At 44.9% G+C, this 13,390-nt stretch overlaps 2 long non-coding RNA genes and 1 pseudogene across 2 annotated transcripts in view; 2 read left to right on the forward strand and 1 right to left on the reverse strand.

The window, feature by feature from the left end:
* The window catches only part of LOC121431552, an 18,083-nt gene extending 11,477 nt beyond the window's left edge, over window positions 1–6,606 (forward strand). Inside the window, exon 3 of the long non-coding RNA XR_005972136.1 lies at window positions 6,522–6,606. This is a non-coding gene — a long non-coding RNA (uncharacterized LOC121431552). The remainder of the gene's footprint in view (window positions 1–6,521) is intronic.
* LOC121431549 overlaps window positions 1,933–13,390 on the reverse strand; it is a 26,447-nt pseudogene continuing 14,989 nt past the window's right edge.
* LOC121431551 overlaps window positions 6,595–13,390 on the forward strand; it is a 27,558-nt gene continuing 20,762 nt past the window's right edge. The window contains exon 1 of the long non-coding RNA XR_005972135.1: window positions 6,595–6,668. This is a non-coding gene — a long non-coding RNA (uncharacterized LOC121431551). The remainder of the gene's footprint in view (window positions 6,669–13,390) is intronic.

Genomic DNA, 13,390 nt, shown 5'->3' on the forward strand with positions numbered 1-13,390 from the left:
ACGATAACCTAACGTCAAAGAAGCTTCGGCTAATGCAATGTCCACTGGAAGATCAGTTAAGAAGCGAATGTAAACATACCCTCTGCTTATTATTGAACAATCACAAACATCGCACTTTAATACTGCCCTCTTGCGGCAGCATCATGCTTATGTAATACATGGTTTCTATTTTCACAAATGCAACCCTGGTAGAGCGGGGATTTCCAATAGCTATTGCGAAATCATGAATCTCGAGTTTCGATGAAACCGTGCCCGTTCAGCCATCCTTGAGATTTCCAGATAGTGATTTTAGAACACTTGCATGCATATACAAACGACCATGTCTACTTTCTATGGCATTCACCAATAGTAAACTTACAGTAATGGCTGTGAAGACAACGTTCATGTTTACTCCCATTGAATTATAAAACACTGAGAAACTCATTTTCATTTTTCCATCATGGTTATGGCACATTGATTGATTTATTAACTGATTAAATGATGTAATGGCCAATAAGACAAAATCCCAAAACTAACCATTAAAAGCCATCTTTCGTGGTATATACAGTGAATAAATATAGGCCTACATATATTTCAGTGGTGACAAAAATATGAACAACACTATTTACAACGTAAGAAGCCAAATATTCATATTGAGCGATACACCGTTTTGCATAGAAGTTATATCATTTTAAATAAGTCAGATGTGGGAAGGTATAAAACGGGAAACAAAAGCACATGAAATGCAATTTCGATGGAAATCAAGTCTTCATGATAAACTACAAGCAAATTATTCAAAAATCTCAACTCTTAAAGCAAGATACATTTTTGTAAACTTAACAAAAAAATGAAATATCACGATTAACACATTTACGAAAATTGCTTTCATGACGATAAAGACTTGCATATAGTGCCATTGTCCACCTCTGTCATTATCGCGTCTTCATGTTTTCAAGTGCTGCATCCGAACTGGGAGAACTGGGAGGTTGTGTAATTATAAGCATGAACACATGACTTGCATATATACACATTCGCTTTCGACCCGTTTCTAATTACTCAGACATTTTGTTCCTGCATCATAAAAACACCCCCGCTAAATCCCATCCAGGAATACTTTAAAGGAAATCAATCAAGTACCATCAGGTTCTCGGTCAGTGCTCAAATTGAAATGATTTCCCTTACGAAGTTGCTATTAAGCAGAATGAAACAATTAAATATTGCAATTTGATCTTGAACACGATCTTGTTTCTATAAGGACCGACGGGGTGGTTCATCTGTGGGCAGATACTGCGTGACCTCTGTAGGGATTGTAGAAGGATCTCTTTTCACTGCTTTGGTCAAGGGACTCGTTTTATATAATATAGGTTATTTATATTGCGCACATATCCACCTTGTTAGGTGCTCAAGGCGCTCCTATATTACCCGGCTAAGCTAGGCGTTCATAGCGCACACAGCTTTTTAAGGAATTACTTCCTACTTTATGGCATTATCCTCACTGCTTCAGAGCTCGTAAGGAGTTTATTGACTTTGTCAGTGAGTGTCGGATTGCCGATGAAAACTTCCACGAAAATGTACCAAGAACTGCGGAAAACTGCCATCCTGAGCAGAAGAAGAGAGAGTTCTCGTCATGAGAGTTTGTTAGACAGGTCTTGCCTTAATGATAGTATATAACGCGCAATCTTATCGATAGGTACACAGTAGCGCGCTTCCTCTTGGCAAGATTTGACCAATAATAATAATAACAACAATAATAATAATCATAATATGCAACATTTATATAGCGCTTAATACAAATGTTTCAAAGCGCTGCATACTATTACCCCGGCTTTAGCCCCCCCCCCCCGGGGGGTCAAATATAATTGCAGTACACATGCGTGACAAAAAAACGCATTAAAGGGGTATTTTTTTCAGTGTTGGACGCGGGCCGCGCGTGCACTCGTTAAGGGTGTCAAAAACATCGATTTTCACAAAAAAGGGCAGTTTTCAAAGACTGGTCAATGGTCAATCGCGGGGTCAAACGTATTTAGGGTAATTTTTTCCAAAGACTTTTCCCGCTTTTCCTCCAAGCTTTTTCCCCGGGATCATATTCTGGCGACAACTTGTTTTGGGGCCAAAATTTGTAAATAGAGCCTGCGAAAAACTTGTTTAGGGGGTTATTTTGGAACTGGGTGATTAATTGGACTGCAGCAACAGTCATCCTTCTACGAGAAGTGCATGTACCATTGTTCGCCGTGAAAGTGTGAAGGAAATTCAATAAGTTGCATGTCCAGCAAAGCGGGGTCCGAAGAACCAGCAACCAGATTGATGAGTCAGCGCAAATCTTGGTAAAGTCTGTGAGACACATTTTAGACCCAGATACGAAGAAATGTCTTCTCGGCGTTCCTTATATGTCGACGGACTTCTTCCTCTTCAGGAATGCATGCCTTGGAAAACCTGTAAGGTGGTTAATAAAGGGAGGGGGCGAAGAAACAGAAATATCAAGCGCAGTTCGGTGTATGACGAACAGCAATAAACAGTTAATGTGATGCTCTTTACCCACTTACAACAGTCCACTTTCAGTCAAAAATAAGTTTAAGAAAGGTCGAGTTTGCTTAACCCGTTCACTCCAGAATTATGTAACCACTTTTAGTTTGCCCTTGTTCCGCAAGATTTTAGCGGAAACGTCATAAAAGCTAACCATACAATGGTGCAGTTGATTTCAGTATAGACTTTACAAATATATAATGGTTAGGTTCACAATATTTCAACTTGTTTTAATACAGTATTCTGTAAATACCCACCTCAACGTTTTTAGTCCAGTTTTAGTTGCTTCTGAACTCTTCTCCAGCAGATTGACAAAATCGTCTGGTTCAAAGGTGGTGTAGAGGATGCTTAGAAATCTTAAGGAAGGTGGCACGAGGATAGCCTTTGAGAAGAGATCGGCAACTTCATGTGAGATCCTTCCTGGGTCCTGTTTCTGTTCTTTTGTCTTATCGGGAGGCGTACCTGAAATCCGCAAGTCTTCTAGATTGGGCATGACTGGAAGAATTCCTGCAGCACATTCAATGACCTTCTCTGGGACCGGTGTATGGACGAGGTGGAGTTCCTTCAAGTTGGCAAGGGTACCTTCCTTCATCTGCAGATTCTCGAGGGCCTTTTCAGAAACCTTGTGGAGAGAAATAAAAAGTCTTTCTAGTTTTGGACAGTGCTGTAATCCATTCAGAATGCTGATTATGGAAGTGTCATCCGAGCATTCGTTGCGCCGAATATCGAGTGAGGACAGTGAAGGAAAGTGTTTGAGAAGGTCTCCAAGTTGTTCAATGCTTTCCGAATCCATATCAGTTTTCTCTAGAACAAGCACCTCGAGATTATTCATCATAGGACATTCTTCCAGGGCGTCTAGAAAATCAGGTCCAACTTCATTACCAGATAGCTTCAGATGAGTCAGGTGAGACTGACAGGAAAGACCTGGTACAATCTTGGCAAGACACTCGTCTTCTATGCCATTCGTACCGAGAGTCAGTTTCTTTAGGGATGTAAAAGATGGACTTCCAAATATCCTGAACAGTTTCTCCCCAGTCTTCTGGTTCGGCCTTGACGCCATTGAGAATGAGTTCTTCAACAGGACAGTGCTCTAAGCCATCAATGACGGGTCCGAAATTCCATTCACTCATCTGCATTTGGTTGACTTGTTCCCATAAAGGTAGTACCGCAAGGAACGTATCATCAGGGCGCTGTAACAAGTACTTTGGTATTTGTCTTCCCTTAGTTACCCCTTCTCTTATCTTTTCTCTTCTCTTTTCTTCCGTTAGTGGTTCTTCATTCTGCTTTTTCCTCTTTCGCCTCTTCTTCGTCATTGTTTGTGACACATCCTGTTCCAAGCCTGGAAATGTGTTGAGAAATTCCCGGAATTCTGAACTGGAATTCAAGTGCAGACGAATCAGCTCAAGTGACTTGATAGAAAACCCCTTACTGTACTGGAGAAGATACCCCAGTGACTTGGTGACGTAGCTAGAGATCCCAACAAGTCGGAGACGACTACAGCCAGACATGAGAGGCATCAATACATCGTTTAGCTTACCCTCGCTCTGGCTTTCAAAGTTAAGTTGTAGACAGAACTCAATGAGCTTCTGGATACGGTTGCATTCTGTATAGTGCAACTTCCCAGTCAGAAACAGCTTGATGTTTTCCTCTTCCGATTTCATAAGACTCACAACATGGTTAATGATGATTCGAGCTGCTTCCACATTTGCACCACATGCAAACATGAGGACATTTCCAAGATCTGTGGCACGTTGGAGAGTTCTGATATCCTCAACACACTTCTTGAAGAAGTCCTTCTCCTCCTCAGTTCCGGTAGATAGGTGAGCAAGGTATGTTCCAGCAAGTTTCTCTTGAATTATTTTGAGGACAAACGTTATGTTGTGCGAGTCAACTACCCCACCTTCGTTATTAATCTCAAAATCTTCATAAAGCGTGGGTCTGTACTCCGCTTCTTCATCTCGGACCAAGATACCAACCTTGCAACCCATGGCGACAACTTCCTTTGCACCAGACTTACAAACTTCAAAGTCTTTCATTCTGAAGATCAGTTCCTCTTCAGCTGATCTAACAAAGCCCAGTAGCGCAACCTTTCCAAGCTGTAGAATCAGGTCGTCTTCATCAATACTTGACTGAAAGACTCCATCGGTTTCGTCTGCAGTATCGCTGGTAAAGTCACTGTTTTTCGCATCGTCCTCTGTTGAGTCTTTTTCAGTAGAATCCCAACTTCGAAGTCTTGACCTTTGTTCCTTAGATCTTGGATGATACTTCAAGAGACACTTAATGAGCTTGTTGAAGAGTGAGCTGATTGTATTCATATCTTTGAAGTCCTTTCCATCGGTCAATTTCGTCAACTGACAGAAAGCGCAACACATCAAAGGCAGGGAAGCAAGTTCTGTTTTCAGATGGTTCTCCTCAAGGTAGGAAAGGAGTTTATCTCCAAGTTCTGGCCGTCGTTTGAAAATCTTCTTGACGTATGCATCAATGTCTTGTGATGAAAACCCTGTGATCTGCAGATGTCGGTATTCGTCCGTGATGTAGTCACCCAGTGTCATGAAATCTCCAACTCTCCCAGGGCGAGTTGTGATCAAAATCTTGACGGAGGGTAAGTATTCTTTTCTCAGCATTTTCACGACGTTTCCACAATTTTCTTGATCCAACCCTTTGCCTTTGAACTCGTCGTAGCCGTCTAGCAGAACAGCTACTCGTTTCTGATTCTTTTCAGCAAACTCTTCAATGAACTCTGGCGAGAAATCTGCCCGAGGTAAGAGCTGGTCGACAACGGCATCTCCAAAGTTGCTTGTATGGTCCAACCTCTTCAGCTGCAAAAGGAAAACAGCATCCGCGTCTTTCACAGGACTTGTCCTACCTTCCGCCCAGTCGCTCGACAACTTCAACAAGAAAGTGGTCTTTCCACTACCTGTCCTTCCTCTCGCTACAACTCGAGTAGACGATGTTGCCAGTGTCTCTTCACACCCATCAACTTCATTCTCATTTCCATCTAATGCTTTCACATCATTGAACAAGTCTTTCAGACCGAGGTGGAAGTGAATGGGAAGGTCCGGACTATCGATGTCCACAAGCAGCTCTAGGTTGGTGTAGACCCTACTCAGATCTACCGTTACGATCTTTCCATTCTTGCCAGCCCAGGGCACCATGGGGACTCGGTTTCGTTTCTTGTAGTGATGCCTGAGGATGTCCACCATTTGCTTTTCTTTGGCATCAAGGCCATTTCGTGGAGCGGCGTCCTCCTCAATTTGAGTAGGGAATAGTTCTGTTAAGTTAAAAGAAGATAATACACATATTGACTTTTTTTTAGCTCATTTCATTATTAAATTAATTATCAGTGATAGAAATGCGACAAGCAGAACACATTATTGCAGATACTATATTTTTTAATACGATATCCTCTTTATAATCATTTCTTTTTAAATATATACGATTAGATGTAATATCACTGTTTTAAAGGTTATGTTATGTTTTCGCGTTGTTTGCATCCCCAAGACCCCAATGCTATTTTTCTTTATTGCAGCCAACTTTCTCGCATCATTATGCAATGCCACGCGGCTTGTTTATAGTTTTATGGAGGGTTGTAAATTTTTCCATTTATTATATTCATTTCTATGATTATATTTTTGTCGTTTTATTTTGGGGATTTTAATTCTATTACATTGGTAATTACAATGGCTCATAGGCCTATTGATATCTCTTATAGAATTCCATACAGGCCTATTCTACTTTTCAATCAACTTTTACTTGCCACAACAGATTATCCTGAAATGAGTTCAGGATTTCATTTCGCCAATATTCCTTAAAACAGCTATCAATTTGAACAGCTCAAACTACATCTTACCTTCAAACCGAGGGCCGTATTTTTCTGCCAAGTCCAAGCGTTGCCCGCTTTCGAGCGCCTGTATCAATGTCCTCCCTAGATCTTTGTTCCTTGTCACCTGTCGCCATTTAAGCAGCATCTGGTACCCTCTTTCCTTCTGCTTTGAATAGTCTGATTCTATATTTTCCAGGTCCGCTTCCAGCAAGTTAAGCCTACGTCCGATGTCCTTCCAGCTGTGACCAAGCTCAGAGGATAGGTCCGAGAGGAGGTTGACCAACGCAAACCGCTCCTGATCCGCCCCCATCGTAACCTCACCTGTTAAACAGGTTTAATAAAGGTATGTTTAAAGATTTTAACTTCACTTAAATCAATGAAAATGCACATTTAGAGAAATTTGACGTTAGTTTTGGAATAACATTGCAAATTTTACGAGCAGGTTCTTATGTTATGTTGACGAAGGACGCAAAACATGGAAAGAACTTGCCATAAGATTGATTGCTTGTTTAAAAATTCTGATGAGATAAGACAAAATCTATTTTTTTATTACACACAGATTCATGCGTATTGAAAATGTGTTTATATTATTAAGAAGCAGCTGTCTTCTTCGAAAGGAATGTTTGGGTTATCGTCAGATTTGTGTGAAATCAATAAATTTACTGATTTTATTATACTCAGAATTATAGCATATTCAAATAAAATCTCATGTGAAAAGCATCTGTATTTTTTTCCAATAATATGACTCTTTTGATCATATTGTAGCAAGTATGAATCGACAATTTACATCAATAACTGGGATATACCCATTTGATTTGCTAGTTCATTACGATGAACCTGCGTGCCGAATATAGAGTACACAATTTTTCCTGCGCGCGCGCTGCATCTCCCTACCAACGCACTATCCCAAGATCGTCGCGCAATTTGGCGTCCATTTCCTCTTTTACTTTCGCCTGCGGTCGAGTGCAGTCGCAAGCTAAGTACACTCTCAAAATTGCATTTCTGTTTTCCGTTTGGATACTTTATTGTGCAATTCTTCCCTTATTTCAATCTTATTTTCTCTCATCTAAGATTGTTATAGGATTATCACGTCGCGCAGAGCTTCCGTGATATTATTTTAACGTTTCTTGTCCCTCTTCGTGAGTTTGTTTTTTAAAGATACGTTTCTCACAGGCGGGTTGTCTTCACCTCTCCGCCCCATAGCTCCGCGCCTTCCTGCTCGGGCGTTGTCTTCGCTCCTTTTTAATCCTTTTAATTCTTTTTATTCACTGACTTCTTCGTTTATACGACTCGTCGTGAATTTAATTGATTTATTTCTCCTCAGATAGGTTCTGTAGGACGTTAGGAGCGTCGTATTCCAGCCTCGTTTCAAGTTCTTTGTCTCTTGTTTCGAGTTAGTTGATTGTTCTTTTGTTTCAATCAATCCTTTGCTCTTGTATTTATTAATTGAATTAATTGGTTAATTGATTAATTAATTAATTGATTGATTCTTTTAATTCTTGACTTGCTCCTTTGCCTCGATTCAAGTTCTTTGTTTCTTGTTTCGAGTTAGTTGATTGTTCTTTTGTTTCAATCAATCCTTTGTTCTTGTGTTTATTAATTGATTAATTATTCAATTAATTATAAAAAAAAAAAAAAAATATATATTTCTTTCCTTCACAAGAATACTTAGAATTTTTTTTAGGAAGCCGTCTCCTGTCAGCGTTCGTCGCCTTTGACTCGGCCTTCCTTCTCGGGAAAGCTATCTTTGTTTTTCCCCCCTTCCTTTTCAAGTCAGCTACCGGTCTCTGGACTTATAATTTTTTTTTTTTTTCTTAAACTTCTTGTTTATAAAAAAAAAAAAAAAAAGGGAATCTTGCTCCCCTTTTTTCCTTAGCTGATCCTCACCTCAAGAAAAATTATTTTTTTTCTTTTGAACAGGTGGACACAACAAAAAAAAAAAAAAACTTAGTGTTTTCTTCTTTTTAGATGCTTCCCCCCTTCCTTCTTTTCAGAATTTTGGCGGAAGCAGATTCTTGTTGTGATAATCAAATAATTAAATTTTCTAACGGACTTCAGGGACAGTGTCTCTTAATAATTCTTAATTATTACTGTTTCCTTTGTTCTGGGATTTTACCTTGTATCATCCTTGTGAGATCCGTTTTTGACTCTCAAAAGTCCGTTTTTTGAGGTCTCTTGACTTCAGGGTTGGGGTTTGTTACCCCCCTACCCCCTTGCTTCTCTGTTTCTTATCTTACTACTAGATCACCCTACGGCAATAATGAGCCTTTCGGACTCTCTTTCTGAAGAGCCTCAGGCGGCTGCTGTTTCGGGGCCCGACACCGGGGTCTTATCCCCCACCACAGGTAGTATAGATAGCGAGAACAGAGTCAGAGCCCCGTGGGCTCTCAAAGGGGTGGAACCGTGGACGCGCGTTCACGTGCCCCGCTTAATAAGGGTGGAACCGTGGATTTGCGACCACGTGCCCGCACGGTGATGGCCAAGGCTTCCGTCCCGGAACCTGAACCTTATTGGGGAGCGTCGCACTAGTACAGAAAACGGCGACTCCTCTAGGGCTGTCAGACCCACCGGCCATCGGGTCACCTAAAGTCCGGGGGGAGAGCACGGGTCTCTCCACCCGGCAAAGACTAGGCTCGATGCCGTGTAAGACCCCTCTAGGGAGCGTTGGCAAAGGGCTACCAGCCCCTAGTCGGAAGAGGCACCTGAGTCCGACCGTGTCGGACTCTCAATTCAATCTGACGCCGTCAGATTCGGCCGACGCCTCCTCTCGCTCGGCTAGCTCTCCCCGTGGGAGAGCTAAGGAGAGGAAGACAGGCGCAGCCCAGCCTCTTGTCCCTTCTTCCGCTCCGGCGCCGGAGCAACCGAAGAAGAAGAAAAGAAGAAGAGGAGAACCACAGACATAAGCCCCGCTCCGTCGGGCGGTCTGTCCTCTGATTCTTTTGATGGCCAGGCCTCTCAGCTTCTCAAGCTAATCTAGAGTGCCCTCCAGCACTGCGGGTTTTTACCCTCAGGCTTGCCTGCTTCAGCCGACGGTACTACCAACCGAGCGGATCAAGCAGACACCGGCCATCCAACACACCTCGGAGAGTCACCGGCAATATCATTTTTCGCCGGCTCACGCATCTGCAAGGGAAATTCCCGCTAATACACAGGTGCTATCGACATACGGGCGTCGCCCGCCATTATGTCACCAGACTCCCGATCATTATACCCTCTTCTGCCCCCTGGCGGGGGCCGCATAGAAGAGGAAGAAGAAGAAATTCTAGGTCGCTAACCCCGCTGTGCGGGTAGACCTTCCCTTCTGATTCTTGTGCCGACGGCCAGACGTCGTAACTTCATGTTGTAGTCCCAACAGAACGCCCTCGAGCACCACGGATCTTCATCCTAATGCTCTCTGTCAGCTAAAACCGCCGTGTCGAGCACCAGGCAGGTCAAGCAGACAGTCGCCGTCTCGCACCTCGGAGAGTCACCGGCAATATGATTCGCCGGCCCACGCACCTGCAAGGGAAATCCCCGCTAATACACAGGTGCTATCGACATACGGGCGTCGCCCGCCACTATGTCGCCAGACTCCCGATGATTGTTCCCTCTTCTGCCCCCCGGCGGGGGCCGCACAGAAGAGGAATAACAAGAAGAAAGTCTAGGTCGCTAATCCCACTTTGCGGGCAGACCTTTCTTTCTGATTCTTGTGCCGATGGCCAGGCGTCGTAACTTCATGTTACAACAGAACGCCCTCGAGCATCACGGATCTTTATCCTCATGCTCCCTGTCAGCTAAAACCGCCGTGTCGAGCACCGGGCAGGTTAAGCAGACATTCGCCATCTTGCACCTCGGAGAGTCACCGGCGATTTCATGATTCGCCGGCTCACGCACCTGCAAGGGAAATCCCCGCTAATACACAGGTGTTATCGACATACGGGCATCGCCCTCCATTATGTCACCAGACTCCCGATATTTGTGGGTCAGGCGTCGCACATACTCCCATGAGCAGTGCGGGTAATTCACCCACGCTTCATATCAGCTTCAGCCGCCTTGCTAAGCACTGTGCGGCTCAAGCAATCACCTGTCCTCTCACACCGGGCATTTATTGAAACGCTGTTCACCTACACGGTGACCCCCGTTTCTATGCAGGTGCTTCCGACATACGGCTTTCAAGCATCAATATGTCGGCAAGCTCTCGGTGACCGACGGCTGGACTTTACATCCGTTCAGGCTGCATCCATGCGTCCCCGAGCATTACGGGTTCTTATCCTCGTGTTCTCCGTCATTATAAGACCGCCGCGGTCTTATTGCTGGCGTCGGGTATTGAGCGGATTGAGACTTCTCTCGCCAACCCGCACTCCGGGGAGCCATCGGCGAGTTACCTGCATGGGTATTCCCCTTTTTATGCAGGTACTCCCGAATTCGCCCTCTACGTCAAGCCCACGTACGGCGACGACTCCTTCCGCGGTAACTCTCTCCATTCTACCCCCTAAGCGGGCCCGTAGATTGGAGGTAAGAATCTCTTACATACCGCATGCCGCACTTCTCTCGTGAGAATGTTTGGCTGCTTTGAGGGGGCAACCTATCACGTCCGCGGTCCGTCCGCCCAGGCGACGGGACCGTCGGTTTCTGGCCTGAACCTCACTTTCTATTCGAAAGTAAGGGTGCCCTGTCTTACTTAGCTCCTACCCTTGCAAGGCCAGAGTCAGGGCTAGTACAGACACCCGTCCTCCAACGATCGCCACTGAAGAGAGGGCGACTCCGATATGAGCACCATCACCGCTCAGCGGTATGTCTCACTACCTCATAGCTCTCCGAACTTATGAGTATGTATATCGGATCTGAATGTCACGGCGATTTAAAGTTCTCCTGTGCTTAGTAATCGCTACGCCTTCACCACCCGGTGCATTATGGTTATGTTAACCTATTGTCTCGTATTCGGGCGGCTCGTTCGAGCCCTGCCCGAGCTGCCATCACCGGTCGTCCAGCCGGACACCGCCGAAAGCACCCGCACCGAATACCTGGAGGGAATCAGCTTTTCATATGCTAGATATCCCTCCTGTTGACATTCACAGCTGTTCCCCGAGTCCTTCCCGGTCGGGTAAGCATCATCTCGGAGGAAAGAAACCGCCGTACATCTCATGAGATTATTGGCTATGTACGTGCGTTCAAGCTTGTTTAAAGCCCCAGACTTCTCTGTCGGCATTCTATGCCTATTTTCTGGGCACACCCACCGTACCGGGTCGGCGAGTTTACACCAAACAGTACGCCTTCAGACCATCGGTCGAGCTCTAACAGTCTATGTTATAGACTGCTCTCTATGTGGGTCAAGCTTGCGGGCGTCTCCGCCGTTTCCTCCTTGTGTGGAGTGGTCTACGGTGGATGTCTTACCGTGCCCATTTGTCGAATCGTCTTCTTATTTAGAAGCTTTTTCACTCGGCACACTCGAGTCGCCTCGCATGCTGCTTTCATCCTCCCTCCATGCAATGCATGTGGCCATGGTCACCGCACGACCGAGGATGATGTAACCGTGGATGCATGTATGCTTATGCCTACCTAACCACAATCACTACGACCCGCTTTTTCTCGGGCCGACTGCGGATGAGTCTCTCCATGTAAGTGATTTACTTCACTGGAGTTCTTCTTTTAGAAACTTAGATGCTCATCCCCCACTGCTTAGGGCGTCATTTTTGCCGCCCCCCGCAGCTTTTTGGAACTCCTTATTCTCCGATATCGGACTGTTCCACGCTGCCGCAACCGGCGCCGGCGGTGCTTGCTCTTACGATCACCTGAGAGACCAGGCCTTGTGGCTGTTTTCATAAACAACTGGTTCTCACCGCAGACTGATGGAAATTTTTGTGTTTATTTTCCTCAAGTCTCCCTCCTCCTTCGCTTGTTTCTTCAAGCGAGGACATCGACACTCTTAGCCAGTTTCCGTCCCTAACTTGATAGGACAGGGCCGTTGCTACCTCATTCGATTCCGTTGGGAACGTACTGTTGAGGTATCATATCTGGCGATGTCTGTTCGTTAGAACATCTCTTGATTGTCGCCTTCACGTAGGATCATGACAGAGACTTTTCGCCAGCTCCCTCTGGCGTACACTTGCTTCTGCTAGGGATTCCCCCGCCCGGCGGTCATCCATCGCAGCCTAGCCTCACGGGCTCTCTCGGCAATGGTGGCTTGAGCCAAGCCACCTCTTCCACCGCGGGCACTGCACCCTCAGATGGGTGCTTCGATCAGTACGGGAGAAAGGGGATCCTGAGTTCTCTCTCGATCACTCGGTCTATCACACTTTTGTCGTGATGTGTACCGCGCTGTTTCTCTGACACGCCCGGTTGAGCTATTTTAACCAGACTGCTTTATTCTACATAGGCAGCAGGTCCGCGGTATTTCTTATTAAAAGGATGGCACTCAGTCGCTTTCTCGACCCTTGACTGCCTTACGAGTGGTTTTCTTCTTAAATCCCTACTCTCCGTCGTTCCTAGTCCTCTTCGGACCGCTAGTAACTTTCTGCCACAGCTCTCTATCAGAATTCTGCAGATGTCTGCCCTCACGCATTTGAGACGGATATCGAATTCTGGGCGCTTTCTCCCACGCGGAGGCTTCTGAGATCTCTCGCCTTCTCAGATTGTTCGATGGATCACTTACTGAGCCTTAAAGCTACAGTTTTCCGATCACGATTCTTGTTGAAAATTTCAACAAATTCCGAATGTTACGCTCTAGTCAGCTGGTGATGTTGTTCTCCTGACACTAGGCCGAGGGCCCATGATACTTAGTATCATTCTTCTTGGGCTCTTTCTTGGAATCGTCGTTCACGACTTCTCGAGGTCCGTCTATTGACGCCCCTCTTTCCTTCACTCCTTGCTCTTAAGGACTTCTTCACATGAGGCTTTATCGCCTCCCCTGTCCGTAAGGCAACGGCCTTTGTGTCTTCATCTCCCTATTTTAACGCACTTCTTAGTCTAGACATGCCTCCCTTCACGTTGAATCCGTGTTGGTCTAGCAAATCAAATGGGTATATCCCAGTTATTGATGTAAATTATGAAAATACTTACCATGATTTTCTTATTTACGAGATAACT

The sequence above is a fragment of the Lytechinus variegatus genome, chromosome 18 (assembly GCF_018143015.1).
Source record: "Lytechinus variegatus isolate NC3 chromosome 18, Lvar_3.0, whole genome shotgun sequence".
Taxonomy (NCBI): domain Eukaryota; kingdom Metazoa; phylum Echinodermata; class Echinoidea; order Temnopleuroida; family Toxopneustidae; genus Lytechinus; species Lytechinus variegatus.